Source organism: Phascolarctos cinereus, unplaced genomic scaffold (genome assembly GCF_003287225.1).
Source record: "Phascolarctos cinereus isolate Bilbo 61053 unplaced genomic scaffold, phaCin_HiC Scaffold_4;HRSCAF=312, whole genome shotgun sequence".
In the NCBI taxonomy this organism is placed as follows: domain Eukaryota; kingdom Metazoa; phylum Chordata; class Mammalia; order Diprotodontia; family Phascolarctidae; genus Phascolarctos; species Phascolarctos cinereus.
In genome coordinates, this window is record NW_027555847.1 from 622,003,301 (window position 1) to 622,029,587 (window position 26,287).

At 41.6% G+C, this 26,287-nt stretch overlaps 1 protein-coding gene across 4 annotated transcripts in view; it reads left to right on the top strand.

Annotated features, from left to right (window-relative positions):
* The window catches only part of ZHX2 (zinc fingers and homeoboxes 2), a 216,592-nt gene that overhangs the window by 26,800 nt on the left and 163,505 nt on the right, over positions 1-26,287 (top strand). The window lies entirely within an intron of this gene.

Genomic DNA, 26,287 nt, shown 5'->3' on the forward strand with positions numbered 1-26,287 from the left:
GCCTAGAGTTTTAGACATTTAATCAGGAAGAGCTGAGTTCAAACAAGGCCTCAGACACTGGCTGTGTGACTGTGGGGCATTCACTTAACTTTCTCTCTACCTCAGTTAGGGGGTAGCCAGGTAGCACATCAGACTTGGTGTCAGGAAGACTCACCTTCCTGAGTTCAAATCTGGCCTCAGATACATCCTAGCTGTGTGACCCTGGGCAAGTCACTTAACCCAGTTTGCCTCAGTTCCTCATCTGTAAAAAATAAGCTGGAGAAGGAAATGGCAAACCACTGCAGTGCCAAGAAAACCCCAAAAGGGGTCACAAAGAGTTGAACATGACTGAAATGACTGAACAAGGAAAACAGCCCATTTGTTGTGAGGATCAAATGAGATATTATTTGTAAAGCATTTTGCAAAAACCTTAGCAAAACTCCCCAGGCAGGATCCTGATTAGACTGCCCCATTGCACAATGTAGTCTCTCTTGGGGACTGATCCTTAAATGCCTCTGAGCAGTGACTTTAGGACACTTTCTTAGAGGCAGCCAGTCTAGGAAGAGGCATCCTAAGTAACAGGCGTGAGTCATTCCAGCCAATCAGGGCCTCCTCACACTCATGTATTTTGAAACCAGTCAGTCACCAGGTGTTTATTAAGGGTTGTGGTCAAGTGGAAAAAACTTGGATTTCCAATCAGAAGGGCCAAGTTTAAATACTGGATCTGCCACTTGACTCCACTATTTGATATTCTGCAAGGCCTGCAACCTTCCCAAGTTTTAGTTTCCTTATCTGTAATTTAGACAAGGTCCTTGCACTCCCTGCCTCACCTGGTTGTTACAAGGGTCCAGTGAGTTAATGTATGTGGAGGCAGCCTAGTACAATTGAAAATGAAGTCAGAGAACCTGGGTTCAGATTCTGACTGTACCTTTTACCACCTGTGGATTCTCTGTGGCCTTCGTTTTTATAGGTTCATGTCTTTTAAGCCATACAGGCCATTTTACAAACAAGGAAACTGAGGACCAGTGAGGTTAAGGGACTTACCCGAAGAACTGAGTCAAGGTCTACATCTATAAAATAATGGATTTGGACAAGATAATCTTTAAATTCTCTTCTAGCAGCTGTAAATCTATAACCCTAATCTTGAACTGGATAATCCTAAAGCCTCAAGTATTAACTGTTATTATTGAAAGTAAAGGATCCTTTACTCTGTGCAAAGTCCTGGTCCCCCTTCTGTGCAGAGCCCTATGGAGCCTCTTCCCTCTGCTGGGTTTTGTCTCCTCCTCGGTGAAAGGCGAAGATTGAGTCACCTCAGAGATTCCCAGGGTTTGCTGTTGTTGTCACACAAGCCCCTTTCAACAACAACAACAGAAGTGAGTCATGAGTCCCTTAGCATAATTCCACATACTACTCATAATATTCTTGTAATTATTTACCATTAAAGGCACCATGAAAGAATTTTTGGCATTAACCCTTTGTGTCATCTGTGACAAATCCCCAGTTTGAGAACCATGAAATGGGGACCACTGGAGTAGATGCTACCTCCCGGGGTTGTAGTGACGATCAAAATATTTCATCTATATAAAGCACTTGGCACAGTGCCTGGTACATCGTAGACACTATATAAATGTTAGCCATTATTGTTAATTTTTGTTTATTAGTTTTATTAATTCTTAATTATCTTCAATGTCCCTTACAGCTTCCAAATCCTATGATATTAGGATTACTCATATAAAAGTATAAAAATATCCCCTTCCCTTAGCAAGCTGACAGTCAAGCTTTTGGGACGGAACTAAGACCTGTGTAAGAGAGAACACTTCAAGATACTTTTAAATTGTATGGCGCAGATACTAATAATAACTAACATTTATAAAGTGCTTTAAGGTTTAGAGCAGCTAGAGCCTCACAACCTCCCTGAGTGATAAGTGGTATTATTATCCTCATTTTACAGATAAGGAAACTGAGGCAAGCAGGGTTCTTGTTGTTGTTGTTTGTTTGTTTGTCTTTTAAGTGACTTACCATGAGCCACACAGGTAGTAAATGCCTGAGACAGCATTCAAACTCAGATCTTCCTAATTCCAAGTCATTCTTTATCTCTAGAATTGAGTGACTCCTTCATTAGGCAGAAGGATGATTTATCTGGATGTTTATTTCAGCATGTCTTCCTTTTTTTTTTTTCTTTCCTTTGTGAAGATAAATTTTATTGATATCTTTTTGGACATTAGAGTCCTTTCCAGATATTATACTTTCCCCCACCCTAGTATTGAACTATACTTTGTTAACAATAAAAATCAATTAACTGATAACAGTGACTTTGCCTGTCAGTAGATGCAAAATACTTCTCTAGTCCCTACTTTACTAGTGACTCTGCTGAGAGGAGGGAGGTATGTTTGTTATTCCTTCTCCCAGACCAAGTTGGTTTTTATAGTGGCCAAAGGTTGGCTTCTTTTTAGTGATTTGGGGGCTTTTTTGTTTAACATTTGTGTTACAGTAATTATTGTGTATGTAGTTCTGCTTATTTCACTCCAGGTCAGTTCATAACAAATCTGCCCTTGTTTTTCTGAATTCCTCATATTCATCACTTCTTACTTCCCAATTAATATTCCATTCTATTAATGTTCCTCAGTTTGTTGAACCTTAACCCTAAATGCAACCTAACCCTAACCCTAACCATAGCTCATGGGTACCTACAGGCAGTTTCTCTTACATTAAGACATCTGAGTTCCCCAAAAGCACCAAGCTAAATAAATTCTCAAAATTAAAAAAAAAAACAGAGCTAATAGGGGGAAATGGAATTTAGGGGCACAATGCTCAAAAACTTCATCAGTGACACATAAAAGAAAAAGATAGGAACCTAATTTTTAAAAACAGTTGCCCACTTTTATACGTGTTAAACAGTTAAGAGATACATAAATATTACAATTAATAGGAGCTTTGTTAAGAGGCCTTGGGCTGCTGCTCACACTCAGCCCCAGGCTGTACAGTAAATTGGACGGGCTGTAACTCTGGGCTTAGAGGCCAGAGGCCATGGCAGAAGGGGGTGGGAGAGGTGAGGACTAACCCACCTACACTCACAACTCTTGCTGCACCAGAAAATATACAGTAAACGTGGCCCGTCACCTTGACCGAGACCCAAAGTTTGCTTATGAAAGTGGGCATCAGGATTACAGACTGAGTTGTTTCAAAGTGATGCAATTTTCTGTGTTCCCTTGATGTTTCTCAAGAAACTGAGCAGAAAAGAACTTGAAATTCGAGTTATGCTGAAAATGTTCCCTAATAAATCAATCTTGTTGGGACAAATTGGAGTTTCTAAACAGGTGTCACAGCAGAACTGACTGTACCTTGTTTCTAATCTGCTATGCAAAAATAGCACTACAAGCAATGTTACTATGAATATTTTGGTAAATATGGGACAGAAGTCTTTGGACTTTTTGGAATGCTTGTCCACTAGTACACAGTTTCTTTTCCTTTAAAGAAATTTATTGCTGTCTTGTATTTTTATATAATTTTCTTTTCTGAATATGTCTCTCCTTCCTCCCCTATCCAAAGAATAAAAAATAGAGAAAAAAAATTTCATCAAAAGTTAACCCAAACAAACGAGGCTGACGGTAGAGGCAGTGGTCCCATACAGCTCCCCCACTCTGGAAAGAAGGCAATAATATTGGTTCGTTTTCTCAGCTCTTCTCTGAGGCAAACTGCCCTCTTTGTTATTGTCATTTCAGTCGCGTCTAATTCTTCATGACCCCATTTGGAGTTTTCTTGGCAGAGATGGTAGAGTAGTTTGCCATTTCCTTCTCCAGCCCATTTTACAGATGAGGAAACTGAGGCAAACAGGGTGAAGTGATTTGCCCAGAGTCACACAGCTAGTAATTGGCTGAGGCCTGGTTTGAACTCAGGTCTTTGAGACTTCAGGCCCATCGCTCTAGCTGCACCATCCAGCTATCCATGAAGATTATCTATGTTTCCATTAACACTATACAGATAGTTACTTAGTAGCAGCTTCAACCCCCCCCAAAAAAAATAAACCCTAGTCATTTATAAATTCTGCAGCTTCCAGTTTTTGATTTTTGTTCTTTCCACTCACGTTGTTGTTTTGTATATTGCTTACTTCACCTTTGCCGAGTTTGTTTGCTGCCATTTCTTGTAGTGTATATTGTCTGTTTTCATATGTCTGGTAGCCTTTCCTCCTCAGAGGCCTACTCTGTAGCCTCATGGCATGAAGGTAATCCTGATCTCCCAGAGGTTTCCCATTGAAATAGAAGCTCAGGCAGGTCTTACCAACCTCGAAATGCTTGGCAAGGAAAATGGTATCTGTTACCCTTAGGTTCAGCCGGCCAGATCTGGGGCACTTGTTGTCAGAAGGCAGGCCAGCAGGGACTGAATCACTTTTCTGCTAGTAGAATACAAGCTCCTTGAGGGCAGGGACTCTTTGTTTTTGTATGCTCAACACTTAGCCTGGTGGCTTCCACACAAGCAATTAATTAATGCTTGTTGAATTGATTGAACTGAACTGCACCATCAGCTCAACACCACCAATAAGGAACTGATGGAGGTGGTACCCATGCCGGGGAAATTACAGATGCTTACTCCCTGCCTGGCCTCGGACAAGTTGCTTAACCAATCTGGGCCTCAGTTTCCTCATGTGAAAAATGGGGTGGGGTTAGATTTGATGGTTTTTGAAGTGCCTTCCAGCTCCCCACCTAGAAGCCTCAGATCCCATGTCAGAGTGATTGCCACATAACAAAAGGGGTATGCTTAGGGTTTCTTAATCTGTGGCATAGATCCCTTGGACAGACTAGGGAAGACTGTGGACCCCTCTTCAGAATCATGTTTTTAAATGCACAACGTAAAATACATATACAGTTAAGATATTTTAAAAAAACATTTAAAAAACAAAACATTTTAAAAACAAGCTTAAACCATAGATTAAGAACCCCTGACTTAGGACATCTTATTTCTAGTCTGTATGGAGGCATGTGGGACATTAAAAGCAGAGAGAATCTCTAAGTCTGTGATCCTTTAACCTTTGCCACCATTTTGTCCTCTCCCTCTTTGTCCATTTCCTCTGCCTCTTTATTCTGATGAGATTGTGGTATCCAGCCTCCGGTTGTCTGGCCGTGCCAATCTCCCGGTTACTCAGACAAGATAGGCAGGGAAACCAGCTGCCTCCTCCAACAACCTGCCACACTTAGTTCTCTCCTAGAGAAACCAGTTGAGAGACATTCTTCCCCAGGCCTATTCCACGGGGCCTGCGCAACACAGTGGAGCCATTTGCACAGTAGGCACTGGACCAATGTCAGCCAAACCCTCTCATCTGACCGGGCATGTTGTTGTTTCTGGATGGCCCGCGGTTTGCCTGTACCCACCCACCCCCATGTGTCTTCTGACATGAGTTTTGTCCCCAAGTCCACTCTAGGGATCAAGTAAGGATCTTCTTCCCCTTCAAGTTCAGTGTGAGAGGAGGAGCTCCTTAATATCCAGAGCACTTACCAAGCATTTAGAAAAGTAGTGTTTTTATTCTGCTCAAGCAGTTACTGGAACTGCTAACTCACTTTATTTTCTTAAGCAAGGGGCCTTCAGAGGTCAGTGGATTGTAGAGGACGAGTGAGTCTGGTAAACAAGATAACCCAAACTCTGTAAAGTCAGTGTGTGCGCACGTGCACATACACACGTGTGTGCATGTGTTGCAGGTACACATGCAAAAGTAAAAAGAGCAGCAGAAAGTTAGATGCTTGGGAATCTTTTGTTCAGCAGTGTGTGGGTGTTGGTGTGCAAACTTAAACAGCCAAAAAGACACATCTGGACTGAAATTTTGTATGCCAAGTTTCAGTGTGGTGCAACTTGTATAGATATTAAACCCTGTAAATCAGGCTGTTTAATGAATATAAGATGCTACATTAAAAAAAAATCACTAAGCCAGCCATTAGAAATTCTCCTTGTCTTAGGTTTGGAGACACATTCTCCTTAATTTATTGCTAATTACACACTTTGTTAAATTCTCAAGCACTTTGGGCGAATTATAGTTTTAATAAAACCATTACTTTAAATAAAAAATTTATTTCCAGTCTCCCCTTAATGAGCCCTTGTTGTTATAGGCTTTTTATAAGTGTGGGTTAGGAGACACTTCCTCATGGACTGGAGGTTTGACATATGGGCTCATATTTGTGTTCATTGGGAGAACACTGAGTAGTAGTTCAGTTTCAGAAGGCAAGTGATTTAAGACGAAGGGAAGAGAAGCTAGTTATTAGCCAATACCCTGCTCACCCCCCAACCCCCACCATGCAGATTAAAATGTAGCAGCTGCTTTTTTCTTTCTTTCCTTTTTTCATCTAAGGAAGCCATTTATGTTCTTCATTTCTGTCCTTTCTGCCAGCAGCGTAAGTGATCATCATAATAATAAGTCAAGGACCTATGATTTTGTCAGCGTGGGAACCCTTTCTGGGAATGTACATTTCAGCTCATTTCTAACTTACAGAGAGTGGCCTTAATGAAGTGAAATTTTTGGTCACTCAGCAAGTCTGTGTTATAGGTAGGACTTAAATCTAGGTCTGCCCTGACTTTGGGTCTCAAGTTCTTTCTACTACACCATGAAGATTATCCATACTCAGGAGCAGCCTTTAAAAAGGAAAGAAAAAAAGACGGTGTGTGTGTATATACACACATATATGTATAGGCATGCACACACACATGTATAATTATGTACACATGTATGTGCGTACACATGCACATACACTTATATGTATATGCATGTGTGCACACATGTATGTGTGTATGCATATATGGCGGTTGGGTTTTAAAGGGAAAGAAAGACATTTATATAGCACCTACTGTATGCCAGACACAGGGCTAATAGCCTTACAAATATTATCTCATTTGATCCTCACAACAACCCTAGAAGTTCAATGCTGTTATTATCCCCATTTTACAGTTGAGGAAACTGAGGCAGACAGATTTGTCCCAAGGACCAGATGGCTAGTAAGTGAGGCTGGATTTGAACTCAGGTCTTCTTGACTCCAGGCTCAGTGTTCTATCCCCTGGGCTACCTTTCTCTCAGTAAAGTCTTAAGGGTTATAGATTTAGAGCTGGAAGGAGCCTCGTGTAATCCAGCCCCTCATTTTAGAAGTGAAGGAACTGAGAGCAGGAGAGTGACTTGTCTAAGGTCACACAGTGGACAGTGTATGGCTAGTGTAGATGTATCATAGTGGAAAGCGTATCATATTTGTAATTGGAACTCTGTTTTTGAATCCTGGCTCTTTCCCTCTTGGACCCTAGTTTGCTCATCTCTAAAATGAGAGTGTCCAGGATCTCTAAAACCTCTTCCAGCTCAAAACCTAACATCCTAAGTGGCAGAGTGGGGATTTTGAACCCAGAGCTCTGGACTCCCGCTGCAGTAAGAGAAGAACATGACCTTAAAATGGAAATGAACCCTGGCGAGTTTCCAGTTACTTCAGGAAGGCTATGAAATGTGGAGCAAACAGGGTTCTCTGCCCATTTTCCCAGGGGGAAAAGGTTAGTTATTTGCCTGCATATTGCTAAACCTCCCGGGATTTAGGCTGAAACTGATTTACAGTAAAGAGGGGAGGGGGCAGGGAAAGCACTTGGACATTTACCAATTCAGGCTGCTTGGCTTTCAAAGTTAATGGCTCATCCTGGTGGGGAGGGCTGAATCTGGACCCACAGATCCTTCCAGCCCTCCCTCATCCATTGGAATGCAGTGTTTATTTACTGAATTGTGTATCCCTGTTTATCTTGGGAAATCACTTTTCCCAATTGCTAAAGGAGGTTGGAAGGCTTTTCCTAAGGGCTGGGCCCCCAGATGATATTTCTGGGATGTGTTTATGTCTGTGCCTAGGAGGGAAGGGGAGACTGGATTGAAGGAAGGTGGTGGTCTTTGTGCAAAGCAGACACTTGCCTGACAGAAGGTATTTGAACTCTATGAGGAGTCCCCTAAGATGGCACTGCTTTCACACCATCCCCCCATTTCCTTCTTCCCCCATCCCCACCTCCATCCTTCCTGTCCTAAGACTTACAACCTTGGTGTTGTGGGGCATGAGAACCTGAAAGCCAAATTAACCCAGGGCAGAAGTGAAGAGACTTTCTCCTTTCCTTCATTTCAAGGAGTGAAGGCTCAACTCCTTCTTTTCCATTCCCCTGACTAAGGAATTGCCCACCTCTGGCCAGAATAAAGCTCAGGTGTAACTACACCTGAGTAGCATGAGGAATCGTTGACTCAGAATCAGAAGCTATGTAGTCTAACTTGGACATTTTATGCAGGAGGACCTGACTTGCCCTGAGTCATATAGGTAATAAGTGGCCAAATCTGTCTTTGAACCCATGTTCAAACTCCAAACCTAGTACTTTTCCCACTGTATATTATTAGTCTATACTTGATACTTGGGATTATATACTTGGGAATATATGATCCCAAGTAGATGATATAACATGTGTGTGTGTGTGTGTGTGTGTGTGTACACACACACACACACACACACACACACACACATACATACATATATACATACACACACACCGGAGCTATAAGGGACCTCATATACACACACACACACAACACACACACACACACACATATACACACACTTGGGAGCTATAAGGGACCTCAAAGTTAATGCAATTGATGCACTCATTTTATGGATGAGTAAATTGAGGCCCAGAGTAGAGCTAAATTCCTCTGAAAGGCTGTCTGTAATAGGTGCTTCCACTTTTTCTTCTCTCACTGTCTTCTTACAGTCTGGCTTCCAGCCTCATCATTTCACCAAAAACCGCTCTCTCCAAAGTTCCTGATGACCTCTTAGTCACCAAATCCATTGACCTTTTCTCAGTCCTCATTCTCCCTGACCTCTCTGCAGCCTTTGACACTGCTGATCACTCTCTGCTCCTTGATACTCTCTTCTCTCTAGGTTTTTAGAACACTACTCTGTCCTGGTTCTCCCCTTTCTAACTAACTGCTCCTCTGTCTTCTTAGCTGGATCCTCATCTACATCATACCCTCAAAGTGTAGGTGTCCCTCAGGGTTCTGTCCTGGGCCTTTTTCTCTTTTCCCTCTATACTTCTTCATTTGGTGATCTCGTCAGCTCCCAAGGATTTAATTACCGTCTTTATGCTGACACTTCTCAAATCTGCCTTTCCTGCCCCAATCTCTCTGCTAATGTCCAATCCCATATCTCCAACTACCTTTTAGATGTCTCAAACCAGATATCCAGTAGACATCTTAAACTCAACCTGTCCCAAACAGAACTCATTATCTTTCCCCCTAAACCTTCCCCTCCTCCTGTTGTTCAGTCATGTCCCACTCTTTTGTGACCCCATTTTGGGGTTTTTCTTCTCAATGATTCTGAGTGGTTTGCTGTTTTTTTTCTCCAGCTCATTGTACAGATGAGGAAAACTGAGGCAGATAGGGTTAAATGACTTGCCCAGGGTCACACAGCTAATAAGCGTCTGAGGCTGGATTTGAACTCTGGTGTTTTATCTACTGGGCCATCTAATTGCCCTAGTTGGGGCCCCTTTTTCTTTTTCTTTTTCTTTTCTTTTCTTTTTTTTTTTTAAGGCAATTGGGGTTAAGTGATTTGCCCAGAGTCACACAGCTAGTAAGTGTCACGTGTTTGGTCTGAGGCCAGATTTGAACTCAGGTCCTCCTGACTCCAGGGCCAATGCTCTATCCACTGTGCCACCTAACTGCCCCAATGGGCCTCTTTTTCTGTCTTCCCTATTATTGTGAAGGGTAACACCATCTTCCCAGTCCCACAGGCTTGCATCCCAGGAGTCTTCCACTCCTCACTGTCTATCACTCCTCCATCACCCCCACCTTCCCCCCATCTAATCTGTTGCCAAAGCCTGTTGATTTCACCATTGCAAAATCTCTCTCCCGTACTCCCTTCTTACCTCTGACACTGCCACTGCTTTAGTGCAGGCCCCCATCACCTCATGCCTGTATTACTGCAATAGCCTGCTGGTGGATCTGCCTGCTTCACGTCTCTGCACTCCAGTCCATCCTCCAGTCAGCCACCAAAGTGATTTTCCTAAAGCCCAGGTCTGATCATGTTACTTCTCTACTCAGTAAGCTCCAGTGACTCCCTATCACCTCCAGGAGCAAATACAGAATGCTCTGTTTGACATTCAAAGCCCTTTATAACCAAGCCACCTCCTACCTTTCCAAATCCTCAACTCCCTGATGTGTATTTTATGAGCCAATAACACTGTCCTCCTGACTGTGCCACAAATAAAACACTCCCATCTCTTGGCTCTGGGCATTTACTCTGGCTGCCCCTCTCACCTGGAATGTCTCCCTGGCATCATCTCCACCTTTTGGCTTCCTTTAAGTTCAAGCCAAAATCTCATCTTTTACAGGAAGCCTTCCCCAACCCCACCTAATTCTAGTGCCTTTCCTTTCCTTAATGATTTTCTATTTATCCTGCATATAGCTTGTTTGTACATATGTTTTCATGTTGTCTCCCTCATTAAATTATGAAGTCCTTGAAGACTGAGACTGTCTTTTGCCTTTTTGTGTCCCCAGCACTTAGTACAGTGCTTGGCACATAGTAGGAGCTTAATAAATGTTTACTGGTTTGTTAATAACTCATTTTGTCCTGATGCCTAAAACAGCTCTATACATTACTTAGTGTTCTCTTTTATGATACTGATCTTATTAGGCAGCTCTAAGACTATGATTTGCAGAATAGGTGCTGACCTGGATTGGTAGAGAGAGATTTCTCACCAGGAAACTTCGTAAACTGAAGAAATCACAGGTTCCAGCATAACAATGGTACTAACGGTACATAGCAATATATTGAATTCTTCACAACAGTCTTATGAAGTAGACAGTTTCTGAGTATACTTCTCCCCATTTTACAGATGGGAAAGTTTGGTATTGTGAATATAATTAACCCCTTCTTACAGATAAGGGAACAGAGGTCTAGAGAGGTTAAGTGATTTGTCCAAGATCATACAGGTAATTATAATATTAATTAGCTAACAGTTATATAATACTTTGTAAGCATTTTGCATATATTAGCTCACTTAATATTAAGTGCTAGATGCTAGCATTTGAATCCTGTTTTTCTGACTTCAAATATAGCCCGTTTTCCAGGTGACACGCCAGAATTAGTCAGTGGAACCCAGCTCAGGACTAAAATGAAGCTTACGTGCCTTCTAAAGAGAAACTTTGCATTGTACCAGACATCCTCTCTTGTTAGGCACATGGTAAAAGTACTATTGTTTGTCTAGTTTGTTGTTCAGTTGTGTCTAACTCTTTATCACCTCTTTTTGGGGGTTTTCTTGGCAAAGATATTGGAGTGGTTTGCCATTTCCTTGTCCGATTCATTTTAGAGATGAGGTAACTGAGACAGAGTTAAGTGACTTGCCCAGGGTCACACAGCTAGTAAGTGTCTGAGGCCAAATTTGAACTCAGGTCTTCCTGACTCCAAGTCTGCCACCTAGCTGCCCTGTTCCTCAGTTCACAGATGAACAAACTGGGGCTTAGGAACATTAAGTAGCATTAGGTAACTAAGGTGGCATAACTCAAATTTTCCCTTTATCCGTTTTACAATATGGAGCCTCAATAGCACGTTTGGATAGGTCACGTTAGAGCTGTAGTAGTAACTAAATTCAGTGTCTTCCCATCTTTATCCTTTCTTCTAATATGGTGGCTGATTTTTGGCCTTTTGAAATCGTAGGCATGTCACTTAAACATTGTATCTTGGTTTTTTCTTTTTTTTTTCTTTTTTGGTGAGGCAGTCAGGGTTAAGTGACTTGCCCAGGGTCACACAGCTAATCTGTGCCAAGTGTCTGAGGCCGCATTTGAACTCAGGTCCTCCTGACTCCAAAGCCCCAGTTCTATCCACTGCACCACCTAGCTGCCCCAGTTTTTTATCTTTTAATGAAGGGTTTGGGAGTTGCTTATCACATGACCAATAAGATGGAGGACTAGATGTTTTCTTCAGTCCTAAGTAAAAAAAAATAATAATAATAGGAATTATGTGCCAGAGGCAGAGCACTTACAGCTGTTTCCACAGGATAAGAAAGCAAGACACCTAACAGGGTAACAGCCGTATGAATTAAGAGTGAAGAATGCCAAACCTTAAGGCATTCATTTAACATTCACCCGCTACCAACCTCCGTGCCCCAGCAGGGTAAACAAACCAACTGTGACTCATAGGCTGGTGCTTGAGAGCCCACTCAGAGACTTTCCTCCTAAATTCTCTGCCAGCAAATCCTACCCCTACTCTTTTCCTGCTGCCCTATTACAACAAGCAACTGACCTCAACTCTTACCATATAGAGGGGGAGGAAGAGAAGAGAAAAGGAGGGATTGAATTGGATTTCCTGCTTCTTAGGTGGCCCCTGAGTTAGGGAGACCCAAGGCAGCAAAAACTCTCCCCAGAACATCCACTTCACCCTTTCCTGATTTCTTGAAAAGCAGAAGATGCTGGTTCATCCTAATCAAAGAACTAGAGACTGGAGGAACCGATGTAGAGGCCCAGTGTGCAAGGCTGTGCTGAGCCTAAATGGACAAGGGCTGGAATCCAGCTGGGCCAGTCCTATTATTCCAGAAACTACTTGGGGAAGGGACCAAGGCTTGTGAAAAGTAAATTCTCCAACGTGGGAGGGATCTGAGACAGCTTTTTATTCCAGGGGTAAAACCACTATCAAAAGTGGGGAGAAGTCTAACAGTGAGCCAAAGGTGAAAAAGACTAAAGCTACCCAAAGTTTCAGGAGCAAGAAAAATTAGTTAAAAACCTAGAGTACAAACAGATGTAAATAGAGGAGATAATAAATTAGAAGGGAAGATGACTACCAAAACGTCTAGGAGTTACAAACCTTTCTTAATAAAGACTATAAGACAAAGGAAATTGAATTTAACATCTGAGAAACACAGAACCCTGTGGATTCCCAAGAGAGCATGAAGCCACAGAAGGATATTCCCAAATAGTTTGAAGGAGAAATCAGAATTTTTAAACAAATTACATGAAAACAAATGGCAGAATTTATGACCTGCACAGCAAACCAGGAAATGCACAGCAGAATAGAAAAAATGAGCTCTCAGTGACAAGCATCTCCAAAGAAGTGAACTAGAAAACAACTGTTTGGGAATACAATCTGGAAGAAGACAAGCAAAAAGTAGTAACATTAAAAGAACTTATTATTTCTATGAAAGCAAAACATATTTATTGTGAAGACAGGCTGTGTAGAGACAACTTAAGGATCGTACACATCCCAAAAAACCTAAGTGGCACAATGCAAGAAATAATACAAGAAAACTGCCCAGAACTTCTGAATACAGAAAACAAAGTGCCAATCAGAAGAATCCACAGATCCCTTCTGGGGGAAAAAACAACAGCAAAACTGTACTTCAGACTACAAGGCATAATAGTTAAATTTAATAATTTCATTGGCAAACAACACATTCTGCAAGCAACCAGGAGAAAGGTGTTCAAATATAAAGGAAAAGAAATTTGAATAATAAAACTGTCCTGCATCCATCAGAAACCTCAGAAAGGGATGGGTAAACATATTCTGAAAAGTGAAGGAGTTCATGAAGTAGGTCAAAATGACTTACCCTGAGAACATGAGCAATGAAAAATGAAAGATAGATGTTCAATAAAAGAAACATTTGAAGCATTCCTACAAACACCGTACAAGCAGATTATTTGACTTGTAAGCTACCCAAACAACAGAAATACAAAAAGGTAACTAAATAAAACTTCCACGGAAAGAATAAGTAATAAAATAAATTATCATCTCTAGAGACTATTAAAATAAAAAGACAAAAAGCACCTATTAGGTTAAACAACTACAGTGAATGCATTACTAGATTTCTTTCTAAAAGTATATAAAGGTAGTAGAGATGAAAGCATAATTTAAAGAAATAGGAGAAATGACAGTGGAGGAGCAGGCCTGAAACACCGTGGTCTCTGAAACACCGTGGTCTCAAATCCACCACACACCTTACAGCTGCATCAGTGTATTTTGTGGGACTAAATTTGCAGCATAGAAGGGTGCATGAAAGGGGAGACAGGAAGTGAAAGAGGGAGCTGACCTCATAGCACTTGCCACTTAGCACATGACAAGTGATTACACACCTGTGCCAACATAGGTACTTGTGGGGGAATGCTCTGGACTTCCTTTACCATCCAGAAGCCTTACCATGCTCCAGCTTTTCATCCTGGAAGCTCACTTTACTCCTGGAATTCACACATTGGAGATACTGTCATCCCTTGGGCATCTCCCTCTGTTTGGATGGCTCCTCCTAGAATTTCACTTATGGAGGCCACCCAGGCTGGCCAGCCGTCTCCTTTCAAGAGTGCCAGACTTCCTCTGTTATGTCCCTATTGCACTACTTTTGTCCCCCCCACACACACCCCACCCCTTAGAACTTCTCTTTAGGTCTTGTCTTCCTCCATTAAAATATAAGCTCCTTGAAGGCAGGTGCTATCTCTCTCTCTTCTCGTGTGTTTGTATTCCCAGAATTTAACACAGTGTTTCATACATAGTGAGTGCTTAATAAATACTAATTGATTGATGTACTCTGTTTACATCAATGAGAAAAGAATAAAGGGAAGACAGTTTCTTGTCCCTTGACTAGAAGAGGGGTTACTGGAGATTGGGAGAGGTGGCCTGGGAGGACTGAAATAGGAGGGGGACATAGGGACACCTCAACCTACTGGCACAAAAGGGTCCCAATGAGAGAACTCCCATGGGGAGAAATATCCCAATGGGAGATAAGGACCTTACAATGGATTTAATCTTAAGGGAGTTGGTACCTAGGGAGAGCACTTCCTATGAGAGGGTCTAGCACCTTTATGGACAACATCCTAGCTTACTAGAAGGGAAATTAGAGCTCTTGGGGGACATCTGGTATCCAAAAGGGTGGGGTGGGGGCATAGAGGGTACTACATGGCAAATGGGAAAGAAAATGATGGAGGACCTGGGCAGGATTGGATCCTATGAAGTGAGAGACAAGAAAATTTCTACCCTGTTTTTATTATCATTACCTTCCTCATGAACTGATACCTCTGAAGGTGAGGCATAATCTGTTGCTTACAACAGAGGTGTGAAACTCTGTTGGCCTGGCATTAAGCTGCAGGCAAAATTCAGTGCAACCAAATTAGATTAAAACCTAATGAGGAAATGTTTAATTAAATAAATAAAAATATTTTATAACTTAGATAATATTAATTTGTGGTTTTCTAAGTCAGTATACTGATTCTTTGAAAAAGTTAACATGTGCCAAACCTTTAACCAACCTGACTAAAAAGAAGAGGGCAGAAAATCAAATCAATAAAAGAACAAATGAGCAAGATGAAATCACAGTGAAACTAGAAGAAATAAAAATAATTATCAGAACATACTATGCACAGTAACATGCCCACATGAAAAATAAATGGAAAATTACCTTCAAAAATATAAAATACCCAAATGGAATGAATACCAAATAGAATCTAAAATATTCAAACCTCGAAGAAGGTCTTAGAATTAGCTGTAGAAGAACTACCAAGGAAAAAGTTCCTGTTTTTATGGATTTATACAGAATGCTGTCAAGCTTTTAAGGAGCAATTAATACCAATACTGTACACATTATTGTTAAGCACAAACCAAACTTCTTTTATTATGTAAATATTGTCCTTATACCTAAATTAGGGAAAGGTATAGCAAAAAAGCAATGAAAAACTATATACCTAATATATCATTAATATTAAAAAATTTTTAATAAAATTCTTTTAAATAGAATACATCAAATTCATCCAAGAATCCTTTCATTATGACCAAGTTGGATTTATACCAGGCAAGGATGGTTCAACATTAGGGGGGAAACCAACAAAATTAATTATATTAAAAACAAAAATGTCTAAAACTTTTAATTATCTCAAGACATAGAAGAAGCCTTTGACAAAGTACAACATTCATTTACACTAAAACCCCTGTGAATTATACGTATAGTGGGATCTTTTTTTTTTTAGTATCATAAAAAGTATATATCTAAAACCGAAAGCAAGTATCATATGCAGTGGAAATGCACTATAGGTTTTCCCAGTAAATACCAGAATAAAGCAAGGGTGCTCACTGTCCTTGCTATTATATTATTTAATTCTAGAAACACCAACAGTAGCAGTAAGACAAGAGAAACAAATTAAAGGCATAACAGTAGGGAAAGAAAACACAAAAGTATCTTTACTTGCTGATGACATGGATGTGCTTAGAAAATTCTAGGTAATCAGCAAAGAAACTACTTGAGACAATACTTTCAACAAAGTTTCAGGCTGTAAAATAAGCCCACAAAAATCAGTAACATTTCTACATAATAACAAAATCCAGAAGGCAATAATAGAGGAATCTCCTTCAAAATAATGGCAAAATGTATAAAATATTTGGGAATAAGTCTATCAAAGTATACTTAATATTTATGTACACTCCTTAAAGAAATAGGTAACTTAAATTTTGGGAGCAATGTCCAATGCTCATGGGTCATACATCTAGGAATCAGCTACTATCTAAGTTCCGATTTGAACTCAGGCCCTCCTGACTTCAGGGCTGGTGCTCCATCCATTGTGCCACCTAGCTGCCCCCCTCAGTTTTATTTTGGAGACCTTGGATTAATCCAGGTAGAAGCAAAAAACCAGAGGAAGAGAAGTTGACCCTTTCATTAAGTCCCCACTTTGACACCAATCTGTGTCAGCCTCGGCCGTGGGCCTCAGTTTCACTTTGGGCGTCCAGTACTTGATATATGATCGTGGTCAAGTCTCTTGGCCTCTGAGAACTTGTTTCCTCGTCTATAAAACAAGGGTAATGATATTCAAAAGCTTAACATACCGATTTATTTGTGAGGAAAGCCTTTTGCAAACTTTAAAAATGTCACAGAAATTGTGAGTAAATAGTGTTCTTATGACCCTCCTAGATAATGTACTTCATTCTGACATTTTACATGGTCTAATAGAAAAAAATACATCTCAACCAGAGATTCCCAGGCAGTTTCCCAAGGCTGTTGAAACTCCATTTTCCTTTGAATTTTCCCCTTTTTCCTTCTGACTTGAAAAACATGGGTGTAAAGAGGTGGGGAGTAGAATGCTAAAATTGTATTATTCCCTAAATTAGACATTCTGCTATTTCGTCTCTTCTCTCAAGTTCTGACCAGTAAGAGGGGAAAGCCTAAAAAAAAAAAATCTCGAAGGTGGCCAAAATGTTTTATGCACATGTTAATAGGAAGAAGTCAAATGATTGCAGACAGCCTGCCAAGCAAGTGTGTATACAAGTCTTGTTATTCCATGGTGACTAATACTCAGCAAGGAGAAGTTGGACCCCCAAAGTCTAGCTCCATCCCAAGAGTTCTGTCACCTGGATGCAAGTTCTGTGGCATCTTGTGGGTCCTTTCGAGTGAGTGAATAGGGCCAAAGAGGGTTTCTTTTCCCCTTGTTCTGTGAAACCCTCCCTCTGAGATCATCTCCAGTTTATCCATCTTTGTACATAATTGCTTGGATGTTGTCTGCCTCAGTAGACTGAGTCCTAGAGAGCAAGGAGTGTTTTTGCCTTTCTTGGTATGCCTGGCACTTAGCATAGTACATAGTAGATGCTTAATAAATGCTTACTGACTTGACTGTACTTGTAAGGTGACCTGATGTGTTAGTAGTCTTCCTCAGGCAACTAGGAGCTTACATAGCTGGACCCCAAAATATTTCTCATTCTGGAGCAGCCACATGAATAAAGATCTGTCCTTGGAATCTGGAAGGCTTGGATTCAAATCCTGTCTCTTAACTTTATGAGATGAGTGACCACAGGCAAATCACTTAATTTTTCAGTGTCCTAGGCAGCTTTCTAAAACAGCAAGTAGGGGGCAGCTAGGTGGCGCAGCGGAGCATCGGCCTGGGAGGCAGGAGGACCTGAGTTCAAATGCCGACTAAGACCAGACGCTTGACACTTACTAGCTGTGTGACCCTGGGCAAGTAATTTAACCTCAATTCCCTCACAATGAATGAATGAATGAATAAATAAGTAAGTAAGTAAGTAAATAAATAAAGGAACCATAAATAACAGATGCACTGTCAATCCAGATTACTGGAGGGAGTTTTCCCACACCCTTGATATAACAAGTCTAGACCATGAAAAAAAGAAAGTCTATTTCCACCCTCTTCCATCCCCAATAGCAGGGCTCCCCAACAAACATCTTTCATCTTGTCTCTGACTAGAAATACAACTATTTCTAGTTAGGGTAATTAGAAAGGAGGTAGAGTTGTGATTACCATGGATTGAAGGCCTGTCTCTGTATATGTTAATTTCTTAAACTTGGGATTTAGCCTTTAAGACTCAGTAGTCAGTGAATCATGTGTAACAGTCATTCCTTCTTACTTTCCAAGAACTAGAATAAAAAGCAATGGGAGTATGAGCAGGGTTTCTGTTTAGACCCAATAAATGTTCAAGCCGCCAACTTCTCCTGGTGGCTTTGCACTAAGATTTCCCCCGCTCCCGGAGCTGGCGTGTGAGTTTTGTGTTGCTATAGATTGCAGATGGGATGACACCCCTGCACCCTGCTGAAGAGTTTGTGTTGATGTTGCTGTTGTGAAGATGCACATATTGGTCTCTCTGCCAGTCTATAGGGCTATGACTCATTTTTTTCCTCCTTCCGTCTCATGCAACTTTTGCTCACAGCCTGTTCGGGAAAAATGACACATTGGCTCAGAATGTCATGATTGCCAGCTCAGAATCTTTAAATCAGTTATGACAGATGTGATTATTTACAAGAAAGTAGAAGTCACTATAATTAGACCTTCAGAGGAGTACTTTGGGAGGAAGATGAGAAAGCACAATTTTAAACTGATAGAGTTTAGTCTGAGTTTTAACTCTGGCAGGTCAGGTTTTTCTCTGAGTCTTAAGAGGTATACCAGATGGATTGGGTTGTCTTGATACTCTAAATCAAATATCAAGTCCTTTAAGAAAAAAAAAATGTTTTATTGATTTTTAAAATTACTGTTACTTCTCAATGATTCCTTTCCCTTGCCTCCATGGAACTTCCTTTGTAACAAAGGAGTTACAGCTAAGGAGAACAAACCAGAACAGTAGTTGTAATAATAATTTAATATTTTAATAATAAGTTAATGATATTTAATAATAAACATTTTGTTGTTGTTTTTTGTTTTTGCAAGGCAGTTGGGGTTAAATGACTTGCCCAGGGTCACGCAGCTAGTGAGTATCATGTGTCTGAGGCCAGATTGGAACTCAGGTCTTCCTGACTCCAGGACCAGTGCTTTATCCACTGCACTACCACCTAGCTGTTGAATTCTTAATCAGCTTTAGGACCACTTACTCCAGGAAGCCTTCCCAGTTACCCTTTCCTTCCCCTACTCTGGGCTGAGTCTCATTACAAGCCTGGACCTCCAAAACCACTTTTCAGTTTTCTCATGCTCTTATACTGTATTATTTTAATTTTTTTTAATTTTTTAAAAAATTTTTTGGCTTTTAGGCAATTGGGGTTAAGTGACTTGCCCAGGGTCACACAGCTAGTAAGTGTCAAGTGTTTGGTCTGAGGCTGGACTTGAACTCAGGTCCTCCTGACTTCAGGGCCGGTGCTCTATCCACTGCACCACCTAGCTGCCCCTATATACTGTATTATTTTATAATTATTTATGCGAGTGTCCCTTCCCCTTAGGAGACCAGAAATAAACTTCCTGAGGTGGGGAGTCACTGTGCCTCATCTAAATTTTGTACCCTATCATTGGCACTTAGTACGAGGGGAGGTGTTTCATAAATGTGTATTGAATTAAACTGAATTTGTCTACCTGCCTCCAGTCTTCTCACTACAAGGAGGTTCCCACTTAAGAGGTTAAAAATAGCTGCCTTGAGTTTAGTAGCCCTTTGAAATAAGGGAAGGGGGTAGAGTCAAGACCTGAACATAATCTCATACAGATGACCTACAGGATTCGCTGTGGGCCTGGGAATCCTCAAGTCCTAGACTGTGGGTAGAGGGGAGTACCTAGTCTTCTGTGGCAGTCTTGGATACAGCCCTGAATTTGGAGTCAGGAGAAGCCAGGGTTCCTAAGTGGCCTTTGGCACTGGTTAGCAATGTGACCACAGGGAAACTAGCCTCAGTTTCCTAACAATACCTGTCCTAGGCACCTCAGAGGATAATTATAAAGATTAAATGAAGATTATCAGTGGAAAGTGTTTTTGGCAAACCTTAGAAGCACTTTATAGATGTCCACTGTTATTGTCTCCAGCCTTATAAGAGGAAGACTTGCCCCAGGTCTCAGCTGTTTAGGGCCAGACCCGGGCCTAGAACTTGAGGTCTTCTGACTTGGCTCCTCTCTTGTGCCCCAGCTTTGCCTTCCTTGCTGTTCCACGGAGCCTAACGTAGATAGCAGAAGCTTTCCTGGTCTGGGTCTCCTCCATGGTCAAGTAATTCTAATCATTATTGACCTGGGCATTGAAAAGGATAATAAGCCAATTACAGTGGCTCAGAGACCCCGACTGAACAAAGTCTGAATCGGTTCCAGTCCTTTCTCCATAACTTAAATCGAGATCTGACATTGCACAAAGAAGAGAATGTGTGCCCACAAAACATGCTCTTTTTCTTCTCCTTTAAAGAGATTTTGTGTATTTTTTAATCATATTGAACAGAAACTTTTGCCTTTGGGGGAGTTTCCTGGGCATTACTCTGGTCATAGGGAGTCGCTTTCCATGACCCAGGACCCGAGTGTCACCCAGGGGTTACTGTGCCTTAAGATTGATACGTCACCCTGCCCCTTAGTTCCTGAGCTGACTCTCACATCGGATTAGAACTTTGCTTTCACATGTGGCCTCAGACTGAGATTTGGCACCCACATCCCACCCGGGAAGGAATTTGTTTTTGTGCTAGTGCCGAGGACGCTCGCATCCAGACAGGATCTGCGTTGCTTAGGAGTTGATCAGGTCCTGCTGCTTTATTCCCTGCTGAAGTCACAATCCCATGCTTGTCACATCGCAAGTGGTCAGTGTAGGAATGATCAGGACCTCCATAGAGCCAGAAATACAGCTCCATAGGTGAGGGAGGCAGAGAGAGAGAGAGAGACAGAGAGAGACAGAGAGAGAGACCGTGAGTGCAGGATGGAAAGAGGGAACCGATCAAACCTGGCAGATTGACCACTGGGGAGCTCAAGTCAGGCCTGAGGCCCGGTTCAGGTAGATGCTGTGTTTCTTGATCTCCCTAGCCAAAGACATGTCTTGAGTACCTGTTACACTCAGAGCAATGTGCTGGGTAGGCACTCTGATTGTTAGAAAGAAGGAAAGCAAAGTGAGGGAGTAAGCAAGGGGCGGGGACTAGGTGGGCTTGGGGGGAACACTGGATTTGGAACTGTAGAATCTCCACACAGGAATGAGAACCTTTGTGCTGAAACATACCTTGGAGAGCTAATTCAATCTCCGTATTTTATGGAGATGGAAACTGAGGACCAAGGAGGTCACTTAGGGAAAGCCAGTTAGGAGACATTTCCTGAGGGCCGGTTTTGAGGATCCTCTGAGGTCTTCCTAGGGACCCTAGCCTACGGCATGAATCCCTTACACGGCATCTCTGACTAGCTTCTGCTTGAAGAGCTTCAGGGACAGGGAACTCACTACTTTTCAGGCAGCCTTTTTCACTTTTGGAGAGCTCTTAATTGTTAAGGAAATTTTACCTTGTGTAGAGGAATTTGCCTGCCATTCACTTTCTCATTCTGCCCTCTGGGGCCGAGTAGAACAGACAAATTCTCTTTTTCTCATGAAAAGGCAGAAGAACCAGGTTCAGGCACCCCCTCTACCAGTTACTAGCGCAGGAGATGATGCCATATGCGAATAACTTTGCAACCATGTGACGCCAGATAAATGGAAGCCGGTTATCATTGGTGTTCTCAGATGCCCTCTCTTTTCCAGAGCTCACAAAGGGAGTTGGGCAGACCAGATATTGAAAAGTGAAATGGCAATATAAGGGCGGTAATACAAGAGTGGTTGATGAGAAACGTGTGAGTAATTGCCAAATAAGAACACACAGTGAGCTCTTCTATGAGTACTTAGCTGGATGAGATTGCTATGAACTAGAATGGGAAAGCATCTTGGAGGAGGAAGAGAATAAGCTTGGCCCTTGAGAGGCAGTGTCATGTGTTGGAGAGAGCTCTGGATATGGAATCATGAAACTCTGGACTCAACTCTGGCCTCTTCTTTGCTGTGTGAACCTGGGCAAGTTACTTCACTTTTCTGGGCCTCAGTTTCCTCATCTGTAAAACGAGGGAGTTGGACTCATTGGCCTCTAAGATCCCTTTTATTTCTAAAATCTATAAGCCTGTGATCTATGAAGAATGGGTTGTTTGGGGTAGGCAGAGGGGGAGCTATGGGACGCTTCATCGGGCCAAAAGTACGTCTTTCTTTTATCACTAGAACTATAAAATTTCAGGGACCTAGATGAAAAAGTCTTCCAGCCAGGCCACATCTGGAGCCAACCCCACTTGTAGGAAGGATATGGATCAACTGGGGAGTGCCAAGAAGGGGGCAACCAAAATGGTGAAGTCCCAAAAGTCTTTGCTGTGTGAAGATCTGTTGAGGAACTAGACGTATGGTCTGCTTAAGAAAAAAAATTGCAGGGACAGGAATATTAGCCATCTTCTAGAAGTGTTTGAAGGGCTGTCATTTGGAAGAGGGATCAGATTTGTTTAGTTGGAGCCCAGATTTCAGAACTAGGGAGCGCTGGACAGGAAAGAGAAATTTAGGGTGCGTGTTGGGCAGAAGTGATGTCCAGAAGTGGAATGAATGGGCAGGTTCGTCCTCACTGGAATTCTTCACATGAAAGCTAAGAGTAGAGAGGATTCTTGTCCAGGCGTGGGCTGGATTGGATGGCCACTGAGATCCCTTCCAACTCTGAAATTTTGTAATTCACTGATAGTTTGACCCTCACGCAAAGCAGGAATTCCTTCTAGTACATTTCCTGCCAAAGGGTGGTCATACAGCCTGACAACGTCAGGGAAGAACTCCAGTGATAAACTTCTAGACCAATGGTTCCCAGACCTGTAAGAAATGAATTCCTTCAGGACCTCTGAATTTATCACTAGGGTTCCGTGCCCAACAATGTATTTTCTCAAGCAATAAGTACAAATTAAGTGTACTATTATGTGTGGGCCTAAGAAATATCTTGATCTTAAAAAAGGGTCCTCATCCTCAGAAAAGTCTGAGAACTGATTTTCTAATCAAGCTGATCTGTGTCCAATGCAGATCTTTCTTACTAGGGACTTTTAGAAATGGAAATCAAGTTTATATATGTTTCCCTGGAGGTTTTTATAGTAGTATTCTACTTTTTGCTAGCCCAAGTCAGAATAACAATCATGATAAGGAAAATAATTTGTGGCTTACATTTATCTAGGTTTTTTAGGTTTGTGCAGTGATCACAATGATAATAATGATAATAGCTAACATTTATATGACACCTGGTGTGTGCCAGGGGCATCTAGGTGGCCCAGTGGATAGAGTGCTGGACCTGGAGTCAGGAAGACTCATCTTCCTGAGTTCAAATCTGGCCTCAGACACTTACTAGTCGTTTGACGCTGGGTAAGTCACTTAACCCTGTTTGCTTCAGTTTCCTCGTCTGTGAAATGAACCGGAGAACAAAATGGCAAACCACTTTATTATCTGCCAAAAAAAAAATCTCAAATGGGGTCACAGAGTTGGATGAGGGAAAAAGATTGAGCAGCTGAACATGTACCAGTCATTGTGCTGAGGGCTTTACAGATATCTCATGTCGGGGCAGCTAGGTGGTGCAGTGGATAGAGCACATGCCCTGAAGTCAAGAGGACCTGAGTTTGAATCCAGCCTCAAACCAAACACTTGATACTTACTAGCTGTGTGGCCCTGGACAAGTCACTTAACCCCAATTGCCTTAAAAAAGAAAAGAAAAATGTTTTTAAAAAATGTTTCAAATATCTCATTTGGTCTACACAACAATCCTGGAAGGCAGGTAATGCTGTTATTTCCATTTTACAGTTGAAGAAATTGAGGCAGACAAAAATTAGGTGACATACGCAGGGTAAATCACATTTAGTAAGTCCCTGAAACCAAATTTGAACTCAGATCATCCTGACTCCACACCTAGCTCTATCTTCTGAGCCAACTAGCTGCCTCCAAAACATGAAGAGATAATTAGTGTGACTATTATTATCTCCCAGTTTTACAAATAGTAAATTGAAGATTATAGGAGTAAAGTGATTTGTGAGGTAATAAATAGGTCAAGGACTTAAATCCAAATCTTCTGGTTCTAAATCAACTATATATGCATGCCTATTTATAATTTTATATATTTACAATATATTTAAATATTATATATACATATATATCATATCAGTTGTGCTGCATGTGGCTGCATAGTATAGTGGAAATAACCCTGAACTTGGAGTCACGGGACCGAGTTCAAATCTCAGCTCTGCCACTTACTGCCTTTGTGACCTTGGGCAAGTCAATTAACCATCTGGGCCTTGGCTGACTTCACTGTGAAAGAAAGCAGAGTTGGACTAAATGGCCCCCTGAGGACTGTTCCAGCTCTCTAGCCATTATGGTCTGATATAAAGTAATTTAGAACTGATTATCTTTCCCACCTCTCCACTTTTCCTTTTTTTCCTGGGACCTAGATTCAGATTTTGGCAGCAAAACTCACTAGCAGGGCAAGTCCCTACTCCTCTCTGTACCTGCAGAAGGGGGAGACACATAATCTTGCCCTATCCGCCTTGCAGTGCTGTGAGCAAAGAAAGCACTTTGTAAACTTGAAAGCTCTTTTGGAGTGAGTTCTCATTATTATCCCTGGGCCCAGTTCACCCATGGATGGGGCTTCAGGTTACACATCTCAAGGCTTTCTTTGCGGAGGGAAGACTAGCAACTTTTTTTTTTGCCCTTTTTCTTAATATATGCTAATCAAAGCTGAGAGTCTGCAGAAAATATCTTTGCAAAAGGCCCCTCTGCTGTTGCCTTGGCCTTCCCCTCTCTCTCTCCCAGTTCTTCTCATGTCTGCCTCTGGGTGACTATTAATCCAGCGATTGGAGCTTGGGGGGATGTGGTAGTGGGGGAAGGGAGAGGGTAACAGAGGTCTGGCCTGTATGCATAGAAAGCATCAGGATGGAACACAGTTGAAAAACACTTGGCAAAAATAAGGGGTAATCTAATGTTTAATAGTAATAATACATTTTTTAAACTGCTATTATGATTCAGATCTTGGGTTAAAAAAAAAGTTCTGCTCTCAGACCTCCCTATCCCAAGTGGTCTGCCATGGTTGATGTATTCTGTTCACCTCCCTGTCTCAGAACCCCCACTGAGAGAGCAGAATGCTCAGCTGGGCTGTCATGTGTTATGTATGCTGCTGGATGTGTGTGATTGAGCCTACTGAGGCCGTAATTCACTGATTTGCTAGGGTCCTGGTAGGCCTCTTTTAGGAACAGAATACCTCTCCATTAACCCTGTAGACACTGGCATATGTCTGGTCCATCTTTATAGTCTGTTAAAAAGCATGCTTCTTAGATACCCTAAAAATAATAGCGGATAGGGAGTCCGAGGACCTGTATTCAAATCCTGCCTCGGCTTTTCCCCTGTCTGTATGACTTTATAAATAACTTAATTTTTCTGTATCTGTAAAATGAGGGGGTTAGACTAGATGGGCCTCTAAGGTCCCTCCTAGCTCAAAACTAATGAGTAAATGAATATTCATGTAGCAGTTTTAAGATTTATGAAACTATTTCATACATTATCTCATTTGGTCCCTACAACAATGCTAAAAGCTAAGTATTATAGGCATTATGTCTCTCATTTTACAGAGGAGACTACTGAGGTTCAGAAGGGTGGCCACTTACCCATAGTCATACAACTAGTATATGTTGGAAGCAGGTTTTAAGCCCTGATCTCTACCGACCCCAAATTCAAGGCTCGTCCCACTGTACGACATACCAGAGTCAACTCCAAAACATAGGTCATACCATCACTCAATTATCAAGCATTTATTAAGTGTCTGCCGTGTGCCAGACACAATCAAGATAAAGTAAACATTCCCTAATATCAAGGAGCTTACACGTTGTAACATATACATATATATTACATATATTAACATTTATGCAGAAAAAATACAAGATAAATGCAGGGTAGTCTGGGAGATAGGACCCTGGCAGTTGGGGAGCACTGGGAAAGGCTGCTGAGAAGGTGGTATTTGAGTTCCATCTTGAAGGAAGAAAGATTTTGTTAGATAGAGGTGAAGAGGGAGTGTATATTTTAGGCATGGGGAATGGGCAGTGCAGATACCCAGGCAGAATTACCATCCCTTCCATTCTCAACTCTGG